A 19,688-nucleotide genomic window follows, 5' to 3' on the forward strand; every position below is an offset into this window, starting at 1 on the left:
GGAATAAAACACACAGTAGATGACAACTTTCAAGTAATTTTCATGTCACATCTGATAACTGCTGTAGTAAGGTTATTGATACTGTTATTAATTCTTTCATTTCAATTTTCCCTATACATTTCTGCCCCCAGCAAACCCTCAATATGAAATTATTTTCTGAACTGTTTCCAGCCTGCTCCTGATGTTGCTCTCAGAACGATCTGAAGACAGATAATACAGCTGTCATTTCTCAAGGCTCCCCTGCCATGCTTTGATAAAACCCATATCGTGGTTTTGATGGTGCCAGATTTTACAAGCCTATTAAGCTGTCTCTGCCAAGCGATGGTTTTCCCTTTACAAGCCCTGGGCTGACACAGAGTTTCCAGGCTCTCCACAATGTTTAACGTCCCATCTCCACCCAACTGCCTCCCATTTTCTCCTTTTTTTTTTTTAATCTGACTGCCCATTATACCAGCAGATTCAAGTCAGGAAACCAGCATAGCCACGAGGAGCAATTGCCTTATTTGTCCTCAAACAGGATGACGAGAAGAAATATTTGCATTTAAATAGAAAAACATAAACTCCGTTATAAAAAAAAAAAAAAAAAGATATCCTGCATTCTGTTTCTGATTTCTGTGCCTCTGTTTTTTTTTTCCCTAACAAAGAGATCTCCATTCACCAAAGCATTTAGCACATATTTCAGTCCCTCCTAAATCTGATAAATTACAAACTAAACACATGCCCAAGCACTTCATGGAAATCCCATCAGCTTTAGTGAGAGTCAGCCATGCACAGACAGCAGAGACGTGGCACAGGTGGGAAGAAAGAGCTGCTCACTCCAGCACTGCTTGGTACTGTCAGACATTGGCTGTTCTGATGTGCAGAACGGGTCTCACAGGTCATATCTGCCCTTCTGCAGCCCTCCCAGATTTTGCTCACGTGGGTCACTGCACAGGGGAGCAGATGAATTAAATTAATCTTTAATTAAACACTGACTCCCCATAACGTTGCCCACTTTGAGTTTTCAAGGGCTCATCAATTCTTGTGGTAAGTAGCCAAATAACAGAGTTCAGAGAAGGAAATATTCATCATAAACAGAGATGGCTCTTCTGGACAGCAGCACAGCCTGCCCACAGCAGATGGTTGCTCTGAATCACAGTCACTGGCTTCTCTCTGCAACTGCCTATAAAAGCTAACAGAACTCAAACAAGCCATCTCGGTGGTACCCTAATGCCTTCACAGTGGGCAGCAGACCCAGCTTCCCCTCCACATCCCCATCCTTCTCCTGATACGCAGTAGAATCCCGACAGAGTGAGTGGGAGCAGTTCCTGTTTCTCCACCCTGCTGAAACCCAGCCAAGCCTAAAGAAAGCTGGTTAGAAATTTTCTAATGTTGACAAACGTCAATTAAGTTGCAAGCAAACTGTTTTGAAATGGAGTCGTGGGGAGAACTCTCTCATCTCCATGAGCACTAGTAACACACAGACAACTGACCTGGCAGAAGACAACAGTTTGGCAGCCTGTGCTGATGCCCATGAGTCTTGCAGAGCCCCAGCTCCCACAGCCCCAGCTGCGGCAGCAAGCACGTGCTGCATGGGGGTGCTGCGAGGCTGCACGTTTGGGAACCAAAAAGACATGGCTGGATTTACAAGACGGAAAACAATGATACAGAGGAGAACGCAATGATCTTGGAAAATAATTCTCACTTAAGCTCTCCACAGTGCTGATGCCGATCTTGCAGAGCTGAAGTGTTGGGCAGCATGAGGGCAACCTCGATTTTGTACAAAGACCTGAAAAACCCCTAGGGGAACTGCATCCAGACCAAAGAGTCAACTTTCAGAGAATAAGACACAGAAATGAGTTTAAACAAAAGCCAGAAGAAAACCAGAACCTGGAGAACAATTCCTGCTGAGACAGACATAAGGTATTTAATGTGTCTGAGCAAAACAAAAGGACAACTCAATTGATGCTCACAGGTACTTGCACACAAAAAAGATAGCCAGGAGTAATCCTCACCAAAACAGGACCCAATGAGCAGAAACTGAAGTCAAATACATTTAAGCTTGGAAATAAAAGCTTGTTTCCCAGCAGTGAGAGTAATTAAACCATTGGAATAGCTTCCCTGGGGAAGTGGCAGACTTCCCCCCCGGGGAAGTATAGCACTGCTGGGTGATACACTTTAATCTGCTTCATCTGTCCCTGCAGACCCGCGCGTGCCAGGCAGACTTATCGCAGCGGTCTCCTCCCACACGGCCTGCCACAGGGCTAAAGGCCCTTGGCTTACATCTGTCCTGCTGGGAACCAAAAGCACAAAGCCAAGGAGCTCCTTCCCAAGCCAGGGCTTGGCTCTGGCTCTCCTGGCAGGGCCTGTGGAAATCCAGGGACCTCCAGACCATGCCAGGCCCAGAGCTCCCAAGCTCTCGGCTAACTTGCAGAGCAGCAGTTTCCATCCCCGAACAGGGAGCCTTGGTGCAGGTACCCAACACCTCCACTGCACTGCAAAGCATTCCAGCTTTTCCCCTCTGCTAGGGAGTTTTGAGCTGTTCACTTCACATTCAGAACCAGAACCTGCTTATTTTATCATATACTAGTCAAAAGACCTCTAAGAGGACAGCCCATTGCTGAGAGGCTCTCCACTCCCAGCCGGGCAGTCCGTGAGCAGAGCTCACCTGACAAGGTCCCTCCAGCTCTGCAAGCACAGAGCCCAGAGCTCCGAACTGGCACGAGCAGAGAACAGACTGGGACAGCCACCTGCACCATCTGTCGCCAGGCCACAGATCATCCCAGAGCGGTGTCACAAAATGGGCTTGGTTGTCCTCAACACTTTGCACTGGGACCACGCTTTCCAACCAAACACGTGGGGCACCAGACCAGAAACCCATGGTGTGAGAAGCACCAGCGTGCCTTCAATGCGAGGGTGAGGCAACACAGCTCTCTTTGAATTCTCCCCTCCCAGGCTTTCCAAACACCTGGACAGGGGCAGTTCAGCAGCCAGACAACACTGCTCTTTCCATTCATTATACGTCTCCAACCAAGAGACTTTGCTGCAACCTGGTAAGCACCTGAACCCCATTTGCACTTGCCCCCATGTTGCTGACTCCCCAGTAAACCACCTTAAGATGGCGAGGACACCGAGTTCAGTGGCAGTTGTTTTCCAGCGCAGAGAGATGAGGTCAGTATCTGCCTGGTCTACCTCAGATCTTCCAGTGCAAGCGTGAGCCATTTCTTTTTATGCACTGCACGCGCCTTTCAAGCATACAGTAGGTTGTTTTCTAACGAGCTGGAACATCTTGCTTGATGAGATCTCTGCTCAAATTGTTATTTTCCTCCAGCTGGGTCAGGGCTTTCTGGCTTTGGCACAACAAGAAAAGCACACACATTTTCTGAGATTTACATATTGTAAGGACTCAGGTGCCCACATGGGCAGAAGCAGGGCTCAGACATCCTCCCTGCTCAAACAGGTTGCTTCCCCTTCCTACTAAACACTGCCTACGAGGGGACATTTCCCCTACCTCCACCCCGATCCCCCCAGTTTCAGGGGAGCAGTCATGGTCCTTGCACTTGTCTACACGTGCACTCGTCCCGTCGCACCCACCAGGCAACGTGACGGAAACACGGCATGGTACAAAGAGAGGAGCAATACATGCGTGAGGTGCACGGTGCAGATGCTGCTCCCAAGAGCAACCAGCAGCGTGCAACACAGCAGTGCAGCAAGGCTGCAAGCCTCGATGCTAGATGAGTTCACCTGTCACGACTGATGGAGCCCCTTTCAGCACTCAGCCAACGTGCAGTTATTTGCTTTTATAACATCCCCTGTTTGATGACAAACCTACCCACGCTGCTGCTTCAAAAAATGAGATGTTTCACAAATAACCACGCAGGGCTTTTATCTTCAAAGGCAATTCCCAGAGAGGCCACCGTTTCCACTCCACTACTCTCCCTCCACTGCCACCAGGTGTCCACCCTCCCCAGCATGCAGGGAGCAGCAGATGTGAGGCAGACCACATTGCACAATCTGTTAGATCAGGGCTAGAAAAACAATAATAATCCTGCCTGAACTCATGAATAAACAGACTGGTTTAATTACGGGTATGCTCTGACAGAAAGAATTTCCCATTCAAGCCTTTCATAGCACTCTCCCAAAAATACACGAGGACCTCAAGAATATCAACATGTGTATCCTCACATTACCCGGACTGGCAAAGCAAAACCCATTTTTACAGAGGATAACCTGAAGTAGGGTTTTTTTTTGTGTGTGTTTTGACTAAAGAAGTCTGAAGCCTGTGATTATCTACCAACCCCAGTGAGGTGACAGCAAGAACCTGATGGTGAAGAGCTGGACTTTCCATCCCAGGCAGGCAGCACATTGCACTCGTGTGCCATATTCTGCCTAAAATGCCATGGTGCTGTAGTGCTTGATTTATAATCAGAAAAAATAAAAAAAAAAAAGAGGCGATTCCTACCTCTTTCCATCCTCCTGGCCCACCCTCAGACTATTCATTACCTAGACTGCAGAACACAAAAGCTATCCTGTCTTTCCTAGCCACGTTCCTTAAAGCCACCCAGCGTGGCAGCTCTGGGCAGTGTTGCAAGTCCCTGCAGACCCGCAGCACCGAGGTTACTGGATACATCCCTTGGTTCACTACAAAGGCTTAAGGTCAGAACCTCTACAAGCCTATCCCACTGAACCGCCGGAAAACTGCTGTCCCTTCAGGCATGGAGACACATGAGAAGCCAGCAGAGCCATCATCACCTGACAGATTTAATTTTTACTCATGCGGCAATTCCTGCTGTCCTCTGCAGGCAGCCCATGCATAAAATAAATGCCAGCCAAAAGCTGAGTATCTAGGGAAGGAGACAGAACCATTGCTACCCAAAATGCCCAAGATAATGCTGCAGGGAAGGTGCAGCCCTGAACAGGCCCTGCAGAGACAGTGCCCAGGTGTGCACAGAGTAAAGCAGTGCCTTATTCACCAAGGATTCAGTCACCCCTCACCCTGACTTCACTGAGGTGTTCAGATGCCATAGGAATGGAGAAATGGGAATCTGGGTCTACTTGAAAGTCAATGGTCAAGTGAAAGCTAGAGCAGTGCTTCAGCTGGCATTTAGGGGCTGGATGTATGGGCTCACACCCATACATTGGAGCACCAAGAGCAAAGAGCAGGACAAACGCGCTCCCTGCACCTCGTGTTTCTGGCCAGGCATTATTTTGTGGCCACTGCCACCTCGTGGCACTGTCACTGACAGAGGGGTCCAGAAACAATGAAGGGACTCCTTCACCCCCATTACAACCTAAAACAAAGGAGCTCTCTGGGCTTCACAAGAACATAGAAGCAAGAAGAGACCAGGCTTGGGTGTTTTTACCTGGCTGAAACACCCTTGGAAAACACTGTCTGCCTAATTCCAGGCCCGTTAATTCAGCCCAGGCCTTTGAAGCCCATCCCTGTCCACACAGGTTCTGCTGCATTCAGAACAAACCTGGAACTAAAATATTCTCTGTGTTACAGTTTCTCCTTTAATAATAATAAATAATAATAATAAAAAAAAGGCCTGGATATAATTGAAGTTGTCTGTTCTGGCAGGTGGCTAATAAAAAACAATGATCCTATCACCACAAAAGTTGTCTGGGGCTTACTGGATACTACCTCCCTGCTGGTAAAGTGTGATCTGCTTTATTCCTGCTGCCTCTTGCTATCTGAGAAGCTGGTCCAACCAATTTCCATCCATTACTGCTGCTCACCAACAGAATGGTTTCTTTAGGTCCGATACCAACAGCCCAGGCTCAATGATCCAGGCACCCCAGGTACAATGTGCACCCACAGCCCCCTCTGAAGGCTGACGTTTAACATCTCCAAACTGCTGCTACAGCCCGTTTGCACACAAAGTCAAGGACAGACTCTGCCCATGTCACCAACAAGCACCTACTGTGAGGCTACGTTACTTTCATCGTGAAGGCAGGCCCTGGTTCTCCCTGCAGACTGATGCTCAAATGTCCTCACAGCCTTCCAGCTGGAAGTCCTGTTTGCCAAAGGTGGCCAGCTACCACTAATGAGTCTTCTAGGGCAACTTGATCACCAACCACCATTACAACATGAACTTCTGAGGACTACCTTTAACAGCAGGTCTTAAATTTCAAGGCCTAGTGCCATTTGTGCATGCTTTCCGTTATTATGTTCTTAAAGAACACTGTGTACATAAGCAGATCGAGTCCTAATTCAACGCACACAATCAAACTACAGATGAAATTGTAAGAAATGTCTTCTTACTTACACCTTCTATGTCTTCAGCTTCCCTTCCCCATAGCTGAACAACCACTTGACACCATTTCAAAACATCCAATGCAGAGCCCTTGTTTTCATTGCCTGCACACAGTCCTTTGGAGAAGGATCACCACGGGTTAGTCCAGGCAGCACAACAGCAGAAAACATTTCCACCTGGGACACACACCCTTCCCCAAACTTCCCCTCTGCAACTTCGAAACACTAGCAAAGATGGTGTAAAAATTTGTGTGAAACGTGCAAGCTATACCTTTAAAGATGAAACACCTGCTTTCAGGTGCCAGACAGAAGACAGACCCATTTCTTACTCCACCAGGTTATATTACAAGCAGATCTGGGAGTATTTGCACTGAGCCAGCACCCCTGCATGCACACAGCCTTAATTATAACTTCAAACTGCCTTATCCCCACCCTTCTGCAGAAGCATGTTAGCAGGAACCCTTCTTCTCTCAGCTGTGTGACCTCTGCCTATTGTCTGTAGTGATATTTACAGTTGCTTTTGTTTTCCCTGCTCTGTAGGCTGGTTCCTAGAGCCTTTTCATACTTGGAACGTGTCAAGTAAATAGAAACACTGACAGGGAGACTAATTTAAGCATCAAGGAACCAAACTACCATTAAAACACTAACACGCACAGGAACACATTCTAATATGCTAAAGAATAATAGCCAATCTGAAAAACAATAGGTAATTTTCTTCTGCCTCCTGCTCTTTTTATGGTTCATATTACCTGCCATAAGTAGCGATTACAGAGCCCATAACGCGGCATGGAGGAGAGGAGGCGGGGAGCCCAGCGTACACTACAAAACACTCACCCTCAAACTCTGCCCATCAAAGGGAATTTAATCTCCAGATGTCTACCATTTAAGAAATATCAAGCAAAATGGTGAGAATAGACTGCAAAATGCCTTTTTTTGCCATTATACTCACTACTGAGGGAAAACATTTTTGATGGGGTGACCTTTGCATTGAGCTGTGTTCATACTGAAATGCATTTTGCAGACCATGAAAAAAGCAGCTCTTTTTGACAGCTGAACTCAATACGTAGGAACTATTTAAGAGAAGCTGCTTTACAAACAGCAGGCGGCAGATGACAATTAGTTTTATTCTTCTATTATGGTACTGATAGGAAAAAAATTATCTCCATTAGTCACACTGTGCTTGATACTACAACAAAGAGAGACCAGGCTCTCCCTGTCTTCTTTCCCGTATTTTATTTTCTGTGTGTCTGCCCGCGTCACCTTAATTCCATCCTACGCATACACTTACATTTACTCTTCTGTCTGTTCCCAATTCTGTCTCCCCTGGGTTTAATTCTGCCCTGAATATGTTGCATATTGAAATGCGTTAAATGCAAACCCTAGACTATAGCAGAGCTTTGCATTAGTCCTCGAAGACCAAGATACAAAGCTAAATCCAAAGAAGACAAGCACTGAGGAGGAGAAGGAAAACAGCACAGAACAAGCCTTTTTACAAGATTATTTTCTTTTAAAGCCTCACCTTTTACCTCATGGTGGTGACTCCAGCATCTGAGGGAAGGCAGGGGCCATGGCAGGACCCAGACCAGAACCATTACTTCCCTGGGAGGAAGCTAGTTTTGCCATTCCTGCTTAGAGCTAGAAGTTTTGGGGCAAACCAGCACTCGTGGCTGTACACAGGGAACACACAAAGGGCCAAGCCCACCAACACCCCACCAGAACCCCTCAGAAGAAGCACCAGGACACCCCAGCACATCTGTCCCACCCAGGCCCTGCCACTATTACATGCCCCTCCCTCACACAGCCACCCCAGCCCCACAGGGAGAAGAGCTCCTCACTCACCCATCCTCACAGCTAGAGGTGGTAACAGTCAGCAGCTGCCTTCCATCTCATCTCCACCAGCTCGCCAGGAAGGGCCAAGGCAGCGCAGCTGTGAGCTGCCCGCACTGAGGCAGGGCCGGCAGCCATCTTAGGTGGCGTCCCTCAGCTGCGGCGCCCTCCTCAGCATGGCCCTGTCAGGCCACTGGGGCTGGTGGAAGCTCTCATCTATTTACTGCCAAACACTGGGATATTTAATTCCTTCAAAATACCCTCCAGAAATGCATCTTCCTCCAGCTGGTTAACGGCTTCTCACTGATGGCCCAGTGTGTGAGGAGAAAAGCATGTGGCTGTTTCAGTAGTGGCAGCGTGGCTCTTAAAGAGCTCTTAAAGCTCGGCTTCTATGTAAACATCTTTCAGCAAACACAAAATCATGAAAGCCCAAGTCTGCTGGTGATTGCTGAGACAAAAGAGGGAGAAATGGGACACTGGAGTGCTTTTGGAAGTAGACCTGCAAGAGCATAGGGTATCAACGCAATGTTTGCTGGCACTTGTGCTGTATATACCACAAGGGCCCACTCCCTTCCCGTGCTCATCATGTTACTGAAAATGACAGCCAACTGCTTTTGGAAATAAAAAGAAACACAGACAGACGTTGCACCCACTTCTGAGTGCCATTTGAGGAAGCACATGCATCTGGTGCCTCTCTGAAAACTCAAAAGGTGAGGACAGGGCACCAGGACTGCAGCTTAGCAAAGAGGGAAATGTGCAAAAGCAGCCCAGCACCGCCAGTCTGGGCCCTCTGCATGATGCTGAGGAGGGCCAGGAGGGCAGTAGCCCTTGTCTGTGGAAAAAACAAATGTGGGTGCTGCTTTGCCACTGAAAGGCCTGGCTTTGGAAGCACCAGCTCCTACACAGGAATCCCCAAAACCCCACTATTACCCTGATCTGCCCCAGCTGCCACCTAGCACGAGCATCATGGGTGGGAGCAGACATGGATCTAGAAATGCCTCAGCAGTGCTCAAGTATTCCCATCTCCCTGTCATTCCCAAACTAGACAAAAGGATTAACCCCACCAGCATGGACACCACTCTGAGCTGGTGTCCTCACTAGTATCCAGTAAACCAGGAAAAGCTACAGCACACACCTGCGCTTTGTTGTAGGTGTTTTGTTTCACAACTTGTTTTGTTTCTTGTTCATGTAAGTGCATAGTAAGTTTCTTCAGCGATAAGCTGAATTTGAGAAGAAAGCTTTTTCAGTCTTAGGCTGGTCTGGGTATGCAGCATCATTTTGCTTCAGAAGGGACTAATTTCACTGCACCATTTGCAGAAAAGTGACCGTTTTCCTCAGCTTGTCAGACACCTCATAAGAGTGATGGAGCAGAGGCCACAAAGGTGGCAGAAGAGCATTTGGTGTGGTCTAGGGCCTAAGAGCGCTGTGTGAGGCACCAGACAGTGACCCACAAAGACAAAGAGATTTACGGAACCCATTCCCATCCAGGCAAGCGTGTAAATGAAAGGGCAAACAAAACTAATAAAAATATATATCTTATAAAGAAGTTATTTGGCCATAAATGAACACCAGGGTGGCAACATCAGGCACGACAGTTCCCAGATACGTTTTTTCCTGAAGGTCAGGCAGCCCTTTGACTAATAAAATTTGAGAAGCATGCCTATAAAGTCTATTCCTGCCTCTGTTCTCTGCCTGCAGAGAGAATATATGTGCACGAGCCTGTATTTCAGATAGCTGTGGCCAAGGATAACTCAAAAGATCTTCCTGATAAAAATATCCTTTGTTGTATGGCAGTTCCCAAACAATGATTTTGGTAGAAAATAGGCACAGTCACATGAAAAGCTACACACAGGATACAAAAGGCAACAAACAACAGTATGTGAATTCAGACTGTTCTTTAAACATTTTAATATCAGCTGAAGCATTGAAAATGTGATGAGCATATAGTTAGGAGACACTTCTTTGCATCTAAAAATACCATGCCAGCTCTGGAAGAGAGCAGTCATCAGCAGACAGGAAAGTTACATAAGCCTTTGTGTGCCATTGTCTATGAGAAGCAAAAGGGCCCCAGGTGCTTTCTTGGTGTGGGAAATAGCACATAGCTTATCAAGCAGTTTGATTTTTATGACAACTAACGTAACAAATCCATCAGGGTCATCCTGAAAGAACCACAAGACACAGATATTCATGCTATACATTGGCCTCCTTTGATAAAAGGCCAGGTATCATCCGTAGCACTTAAAAAACAATACCTATTTTTAAATGTACAATCTCCAAATAACTTCGTAAACCCTGAAGTAAGAAACAACATTTGGGGCCCATTTTGTGACTGCTTTGCATGAGGCCATGCTCCCAATACAGCAGAAACAATAATGAACTCCATGGACAGCTTCCAGTTGGATTTACTGGGCAGTATTGCCTCTCGGAGACATCATAGCCTGGCAGTGCTTGGATCTGTGCCAGTGGAAATCTTCCCTTCAGTTGTTTGAGCTTTGGATCACGACTGACTTGCACAGACCTTTAAATGTGAGCTTCAGTGAGATTCACGGAGAAAGGTGAATGCAGCACATATTGCCTATTAAAGGTCACTGGTTCAGGGACAAATTTGAGCAGGCAGCAGCCAAGATCAGACATTATCCTCAAGACTGACCGTAAATTACTTTATCCTTCAGATCAGCTAAAAGCAAGGACCTGAACATCACCTAGACTGCAAGGGACACCTGAAATCTGGGTCCTTCTCAGGCCTACACAGAGGCTTTTATCCTCCTTTCCTTGGTGGCTAAAGAATGGTGAGCACTGGCACGGCCACACACCAGTCCTGCTGCAGTCCCGACTCAACCCCATTCCCCACACCCCCATGTGCTTCCCATATAATCTCTGTTGTTGTTCCATGCAGATGGCTCTGTTTTTACTTAAGGCAATTCCATGCCTTTCATTGTGTTTTTAATGCTCATTTCACCAAGATTCACTCCCACAACTGTGCTTTCTGGCTTCTTCCAGCTTTTGTCCTTTATTTTTACTGCTGGAGTCAGAGATGATTATCTCTAAGAAAAAAAATTCAGCTGAATTATGCTGATGGTAAGCGCTGTTTCTCCTGCTCTGTCTGATTTTCCATGCAAGATGCTTTTCGTACAGCTTTAAGTGTTTTATTATTTGGAAATTGGTAGCCACACCTCCAAGTCTCCCTCCTTTCCCTGCTGTGAAAAGCTCCAGCATTGCTGCAGGGAGGGGCTGTAGCCTCTGGCTGGCCTGGATAGGAGAGGACCACAGAGACATTCCACAAACACAGGCTGCTCAGGGGCACTGTCACCTCCTGTGGTGGCATTGAGGTGGCTCTGAGCACCTCTGTCTGTGTGCCCCTGGAGGAAGGGATCTTCCTGCACCAGGGCACATCTCGCTGAGAGGCAGCAATAGGAATGCAGGCTTCCCAGAAGCAGCATGTGCTCCAATGTGACATGGAGATAGATCCTCGAGCCATCTCTGTTGCTGCCAGTGCTGGGAGGTGGCCAGGCAGTGGGGAAGCATTGCTGAGGTCCAGGACTGAAGAAGGATCCTGATATCACCCAGAATCAGCATGAGTCAGGGGTGGACAACGCTGTCCTTCTAGAGCATCCTCTTCCCCCTGGCACGAGGTCTCAGAAGATGCTACATGAGTCTCCAGCCATGACGAAGGTCCTCATGAGAAGCATTTTGCCATCCTTTCATGCAGAAAGAGCCAAGCCCTCCCCAGCCGCACTCTGTGTTAGACCTCCCCATGTTTTCTTCCCAATGCTGTTGCTGCCTACTCACGGTTTGGACCACCAGCTCTCAGCTGCTTCTTCAGCCACTTTTCACGCATCCACAGCAGCCTTGCTGCCCTACGCATCTATTGCATAGGACCTGGCAATGATATAAGCCCTCTTACATCACTTAGGAGGCTAGCACCGAAAGCTAGTAGAGCAGATGACCCTGTAAGGGAAGGAAAAAGCATTAAAAGCTTCCCCATGTTGCCACAGCCTGCCAACAGGTCCATTGAGGTCTATGTCCCCTCAGCTGGCCATGCTGCCCAGGCACTACAGGGGAGACTTGTCTACGTCAGCCAAATCACTGCTGTAACACAAGCATCTCGGTTTTTATTCCCTGCCTACTCGTTGGATCCCAGCACCAGTATAAATTACCTGCTGATCTCACAGCATGCTGAGAAACGGCAGCTTCATGCCCATACAAGACCTCCATGCAACATCCCATGGGCTTGTGAAATAATATATGGTCAGAACCATGAAATAGAGCAAGAACTATTGAAAGCCACTGCTGGCTCAGCATTTCTGTTTTCATCAAAGCAGCAGTTTTTTTTGGTAATAGTTTTTCCCCCTTTTGGCATTTCCATTAGAAAACCAACAGGGGAAAAAAAAGGAAAGGAAAAAAACCCTCAACAATCTCTGAATAAAAGTTATAAGCAGCCTGACACCTGGTAATGAGATATTTCAAGCCATGGCCTGGCACTTTTATAGTATTTCTAAACTATGCACTCAATCAAGTGAACTTCGGAAGAATGGAAAGTCTGTTACTTCCAGGCATATGTCTTAAGGTTTTTCATCTTATGCCTCAGCAATGGAAGAATACAGTACAAATAAGGCAGGCAAATAACTGGCAAGTAAATACTTTTGCCACACTATAATTATTTCCCTCAACAAAAAGACTTCCAAGACAGATCCTGACACAGCCAACCTGAGAAGCTCTTGGCTCCTCTCATTTGAAATACTTCATGACTTTTCTTAAGGAAACAGAGCTCAAACATTCCCTTTGTCTGCCCAGCCTGTTGTCTTCCCGTCCCCAAGCAAATCTGCAATCCCCTAGCCAATAAAGTTTGAACTAGAGGTCCAAGATTTTCCATTTCTGCACGTTCCCATTAAATCATATGCAGAAGAGAGAAGAAATCCTAGTGCCACTGCAGAAAAGCAACTGGAAGAGGGGTACCCGTGGAGCCACTTGTCCAGATTTGTCCAGAAGCTGTTGCAAAGGGACCCTATGCCCCACACCAGTGTGGGCACAGCAAGGTACCTGGCTGTGACAGAGCTAAGCTCTGCTCCAGAAACCTGGAAACAAATGGCAAGTATAGCTGCAAGCCCTCATTGAACCAGGCAGTACTTTTAAGATCTATCTCAGGGATCAGGCCAAAACCCTGCAAAACCAGAAGGGGCAGCTCAGCAGCGGGGCTGCCAGACCCCAACACAGCCGGCAGGACTCAGCGGGCTCTGGGCACGCACACAACAAGCGCCTACCTCCCTGTGGGGCCCCAGCACCCCTCCTGGCTGCTGAGCACCAGGGACAGGGGCAGCTGAAAGCACCCAGAGAAAAGCAAGGCAGGGAGCAGGAGACGAGGAGGTTCCATCAGCAGAAACACGGGCAATGAGCACACTCAAGCAGCAAGCCGTATCTTCATCACCAAGCTCCACTTGGAGCATCCAACTCATCATAAGACTTTTTTTTTTCCCCCAAAAAATATTTGTGTTTTCTCAAAGCACAGCCGTGCCTAGGCCACTTGCTCAGCTCTCCCACGTGATGCCATCCACTGGTGCTAATTGTGGAGACAGAAAAATCATCCGCATTCTGCCCATAACAATCCATTGTTATTTTTATGCATGCACACACAGACACGAGTAAAGAACCCTTCTCATTTCAAGCTGTGCTATTATGCTAACTACAGAGAAATAAATATGCCACACTGTAGCTAATAAGTGTCATTCACATCAGTATTTATTCCAAACATGTTTCCCCCATCACGTCTGCTCTGCCTGGAACTGCTCATCACTAAAGAGGAGACCTTTCTTTCTAGCGATTTAAGCAGACAGGAAAAGTTAGCAATTAAAGCACTCTTTTGTACAGTTTAACGCTTTTTATTTCGGCTATGAGAGAGTGTCACCTGCCATCACGGTATCTTTCTATTTTTGAGCCATTACCTATTAGCACTGGGCTCTCATTTTGCTGATTTGCAAGTTGGGTTCCCCCACCATGCCTGGGTGCCCACCAAGCAGGTAGGCTCAGGGTCATTTTTACCCAAGCCCTGGTACATTCCCCATACTGCTGCCACCGCCTCCCTGTCACCAGGAGGTTGCTTAGAGATTTCCTTGCAGGGTTACTTCTCCACTCTTCAAAGGCTTGCTGGCAAGGACTGAACATCACTCAGGGAAAGTGTTTTAGAGCTGAAAATAGGGTCTCCTGGTTTTTATTTTCTCCCAAAACAGTTTGCCTTGCAGGCAGCAGATGACTTTAGCGGTCCTACCACAAACATCTCATCTTTTGCCTGACGGAAACTCCGAAATTCCCTTTGCCCGGACTAAACTATAATTATTTCTTCATTTTTAAAATAGAACCAAGCCAGAAATCTTCCACCTGGACAAATGGACAGATCCACCTGCCCATCCACACCAGAGCAAGCACCGGCCTCTGCAGAAACACAGCTCCTGGATCTGCAGCCTGCCCAAATCAAGTAAAAATGGCTTCAAAACTGAGGACAGCAGATGCTCAACTCAGGGGCTGATGCTGAAGCCCTAAGAAGCGAGTCCCAAGGACTGAACGATGGCCAGCACTAATTACCTGCTCAAACAAACTTGTGGATTGTATATTGAGGATCCTGTTAGGCAAGAATGTAGCTGAGCATGTTGCTGCAAGTGAGGAGACAAGCAGCCATGGGAACTGCAGAGGTGTAGGTAGGAAAGAATAAAAATGTTATGGGGAAAGTGTTATTTTTTTCTTATTATTAAAGGCTTGATTTAAAAAGGTACTAAAAGGTATTAAACCCCCAAATTCTCATTGATTTTCCTGGACTTTACTTTTTAAAACAAACTCACTGCATGAATCAACAGACCAAACTATTAGGTTAGGCTCCATCCATAGAGTTAATGAGACTGGGAAGTTCACCAGGGGTGGGTTTCAACAGCAGGTTTTGTTTTAAACTCACTCATTGACTGCTTTTCTCCTGCTGCTCCCAGACATAATCCTTGCTCCTTCCTGCTCACAGGCTGGTCCAGCTGAAAACACAACCTATGTGCATCAGTGGAAAACAACAAGAACGGCTACGCTACGTTTCTTCCCCACAACAGAACAGACAAATCCCACCCCAATCTAGCTGTGGAGAAGACAGCCAGATGTTGCACACACATTTCTATCCAAGATCACTTACCAAGTGTTTTACTAGCCCTGCCTTTTTCATATTTTCTTGTGTTGGGGCAACAGGGACATCTAGAGATCACAGGCAGAGGAGTGCAAGCTTCTGGAAAAACAGCATTTTCTGTGGAAGGGGTAGCACAATATGATTACAGAGCTGGAATAACAAATAAAACTAGTGGAATTTGAAATAAATCAACTCCTGGTTATAACCAATGGGACTCGTGGCTTGCCCCAACGCAGCACTACCCCCAAGCTGTGAAGAGAAGCACCCCCCTGGCAGACCAAGCTCAGTTAGGGTCGCTCAGTGCACATACCCTGCTAGGGAGCTCTGTCCAAAAGCAGCTGATACAAAAGGAGTGCAAATGTAGACATAACACCTGATAAAACTTAGCTAAACTAGACTCAGTACTTGAATCCTGCCCTTTCAGTTCCAGTACATCCCTGAGAGCATCCCTTTGAGCTGTTGTTTTCGAACCGAGGCGTTTTCACATGACTTTCTTGCTGGATCCACATCTCCGCTGGTGGAAGAAGCCCAAAACTCTTCCAGAGCCATTTCGCTGTCACCAAGTTCATAGCATGTTAGTACAGATGCAGGATGTGAGGGGTGAGGATGCACAATGGGACTGTCACGTGGGGCCAGTGACACCCCACAAATCCAAGCCTGAATATTTCATTGTCCCTGCAGGGTGCTGGGACTCCTCCATGAGCCATAGGAACTACAGAACTGCGAGCTGCCACGGAGGCCTGAGCACTTATGAAGAGCAAAATTGTTCCACATGTAATATTTTGCAAGCAGTCGTGGACACACAGCCTCATTTCCAATCAGCTACTGGGTAGCCAGATACATCTGAAAGCTGAGCATGAAAACAAGTATTGCTGCAGTGCAACAGAGCATTGTGCTGGGCACCAGGTAATTACATCTGCTTTTAACTAACTCAGAGTAAAAACTTCCTTCAGTTTACTCGTTTTTATATGCCTACAGCCAAACTCACAAGAAAAGTCATCGTGCAGCACAGAGCAGGTAGAATAAGCTACCTATTTCATTACAATATGCACCAAGCCCATTTGCTTTTATAGAGCGTTCGGCATCGGCTTTAGCAGTGTTTTATGTCACTATAAAAACCTGAGTGGTGGTTGCTGATCTCAAGCGCCCTGCATTATGCTGTTGCATGGCACTAAAATTTGATCAACTACAACCGTACAGCGACTGTTGTCCTGGTGGCAGCCCAAGAACAAAATACACGTCCCTGGAGGTTTGTCTTAAGCAGCCACAACCAGCACATGAAGGAGCAGAAGCTGGGCTGCAGGACACACAGCACGGTTACAGCACAGACAGCTACAGCTAACCCAGTACAGAAAGCAAACTTTGATTACCTTGTTAGAATGAAACTTGTCACCAGCATGTACAAGACTTTCATTAAGGGGTTTATAACTTGCTTGATGCTTTCTGGGAGTAATTCTTGTAGCTTTGCTCTGCTTGTGAATGTGGCTTCACCACTACAGTATCTTCCTGTTCGTACTCACACCTGGACAGCACCAAATGAGGTGAAATTCAACAGGGATGAGGTCTGGTGCCTTTGTTACACAAAGTCAGAGAAAGCAACCAAGTGTCTCTTCTGGACTTACTTCCCACATCAGATTTTAGAAGGTGAAACAATTATCCTAACGACATTAAGTTTTATTTTCCCTAATTTAATGTGGTGTGCATTTTTGGCCTGCTGTTTTCCTTCCTCCAACCTCAGTAAAACTGCAGCTGGAATGTGCGGCAGGTGATGAAGTAACCCATTTCCCTGCTTCAGGAGAGCTGGCACACCAAGGAGTTAGCCCTGCTGAAGCATCAGAGCCCAGCTGAAACTGGTGCTACACAGGCTGAGCTTGATGAAAGTACTGTCACATCACAAGTATTGCATTTTTCCAGGTTGCAGTTTGGTTGTTAATCAAGTATCTGCTCATCCTTTCACTCCAGGTAAGGCATGGGGAAAAAGCAGCCCCAAAGATATTTTTTCACTGTTGTTTCTAAAGCATCCAAGCGAAGCGCACATCCTAACCACACGCACAGCACCAAGTTATATCACAAACTCTCATAACGTGCGGTCCCATCTGTTTCTAATAGACACAACAATCCCGCCCTTCCCCAGCTAACGGCGGTGCCTCCCAGCCTTCCCAGGAACAGGCCCAGACGCTCTCAAACAACACAAATGAGCAGGAAAAGCTACCACTGTTAGCTGCAGCCTGTACAACAGGGGATGGAAAACCCTCCTGATGTTCAAGCAGCTGGGTCTGGAGATCACTGACCCAGACAAAGCAAGCCCCTATACACAGGAAAAGCTGCCTCCGTTTTGAGACCCCTGTGCTTTTGCCTCCTGGTGCGTCTGAAAAGCCCTCCTCACTGACCAAACTCTAAAACTGAAGACTATCATAAGCAGCCTTCAGTGTTTTCTGCTGCTTACTCCAGCTGCAGCCACCATCCACCACCTCTGAAGCATCCCCTCCACAACAGCTCCCCAGTGCCTCATCTCCCAGGCCCTTCAGAGATAACAAAGCCCCCTCCACTTCACCATCAGGTTCTCCTGCACATCTCCATGATGTGCCCAGCACTGCACCCTGTTCCTGCACCCTTCACTCGGTGCTCCCCACACCAACCACAAGCAACTTCTGACTCTTTCACTGCCACAAAATTACTACTCGGTGTCAAATCTGCTGAGGCAAGTTATAAAGCCTCATTTGTCATTTCAACCCATTTTCTCTCCCTGCTTTCTGTAGCACAGCAACATGCATCCTTGTCTGTCACTGCTGGGTTTTGTCTCAGCTCCAATAGGTGTGAAAGAGTCGCTAAAATAACTGCAGACATCCATGATCGAGGTTTAATTACTGCTTGCATTTCTGTGCAAATAATTGACACACAAGTTTGAGAAACAGAACACCCACACTCCACTCAACTGAGCTGACCGAATTACCTGTTGCAGAAAACAAACACGAGGGACACAGAGGAGAGAGGGCATTTCAGTGAACTTATGTCACACACAAGGGTTTACCCTGGTGCAGGATTTTTAAGGTCCATACTTATTCTCATCTCTCATATTATCTTAAATTAGGTTCTGTTGCATTAAAAAGAATACATTTCTTTGTAAACCCGAGTACAGGCCTGGATATTTAGCTCTGTACAGAGTAGAGGCTGGCAGCAACACCAAAGCTCTCTTAGGACTCCTCTCAGGACAGACTGCCTTCAAAGACTCCAGTGATCCAAAGTCAGATGCTGCCATCTGTTGACAACTTCCCACTGCAACAACAATGATGTAATTCTCTTAATGCACAGCAGGCTGTTCAAACATGTTTTATTCTGTTCTTAAACAGCAGCAGAACAGGAAACAGCAATCAGCATCAGGAAACACTGATCATGTACCTGACAGCATGAGCGTGGCTGGGCTGTACAGGTGATGGATCACCAACCCTCTCCCAACTACCCGCCGTAGTGAGCAGTTTTCCTAACTCAAACCAACTTCTGACCCCATACCACCACGTGGGGCTCAGGCTGCTGCTGATTCCTTACCTTGTGGTCAGCCGAGCAGAGCAGACGAGGAGGCACTGCAGGCAGCACAACGTTGCCACGCATTGCCTGTAACACAGCAGCAGCCTCTCCCGCGGCACAACAGCTGGGCAAGCAGGCACTCTGCTGTCCTGCTCACACAGAGCTTGGCGTTGAGCTTGGGCTTAGCAAGTAGAAGCAGCACCCTAGCCAAAGGCTAAGATCTCTCTCTACTTCTTGAGAGGGCATGGAGGTGAAACAACCGCTTCCAGATAGCCAGGGCAGCACCAGAAGTAACACTGTTAAGAAAGGGGCTTGCAGCACGTGCACTTTCTGCAGCTGTCACTCACTCTGCCAGTTTTACCCATACGAAAGTCAACTGCATCTGTCCCACCAGGTCTCCTCCATCAGCATCCCCTTCCACTCCGTAGGTACCAAACACCTTCTCTCGAATTAACGCTTTGCTTTCACTGCCAGTTGCAACCTGTACTGAACTTTCGGGTTTGTGCCACGCTGTCACCTCTCTGCTAATGCTTTTGTTACCCCAAAGGACAAAGAACTTTTACAAACACTGCTTTCCCAAGGCACGCAGCCTCAGCTCAGAAAACATCACCGAGGCTTAAGATACCACTTTCAGGTTTTAAACATCTGAAAATGAGAATTTCTGCTGACCCACATAAAGCAGCTGCATTCCAGGGCATGTCACAATCCTGGTGTCAGCGCCTGAACCCCACTTGAGAAGTTTCCTGGACCCCAGCCAGCAGTCAACATCCAGGGGCAGAGAACTCTCACCTAAGAGCTGCAGGCAATGTACTCAGAGATCATCTTAGGAACTCAGACCAGCTGCATAAGCTTCCACATGTGGCAACTCAGCATATAATTTAATTACCTTCATTTGATACACTGAGGAAAAGTTGCATCTGCTGCTGCATGCTTCCCTGCAAGTCTTTC

General features: G+C 47.2%; 1 long non-coding RNA gene across 1 annotated transcript in view; it reads right to left on the minus strand.

Moving 5' to 3' along the window:
* Positions 1-7,980, minus strand: part of LOC101804509 (uncharacterized) — a 163,608-nt gene extending 155,628 nt beyond the window's left edge. Inside the window, exon 1 of the long non-coding RNA XR_011803674.1 lies at positions 7,755-7,980. This is a non-coding gene — a long non-coding RNA (uncharacterized lncRNA). The remainder of the gene's footprint in view (positions 1-7,754) is intronic.
* Positions 7,981-19,688: the final 11,708 nt, after the last annotated feature.

Source organism: Anas platyrhynchos, chromosome 15 (genome assembly GCF_047663525.1).
Source record: "Anas platyrhynchos isolate ZD024472 breed Pekin duck chromosome 15, IASCAAS_PekinDuck_T2T, whole genome shotgun sequence".
Lineage (NCBI taxonomy): Eukaryota > Metazoa > Chordata > Aves > Anseriformes > Anatidae > Anas > Anas platyrhynchos.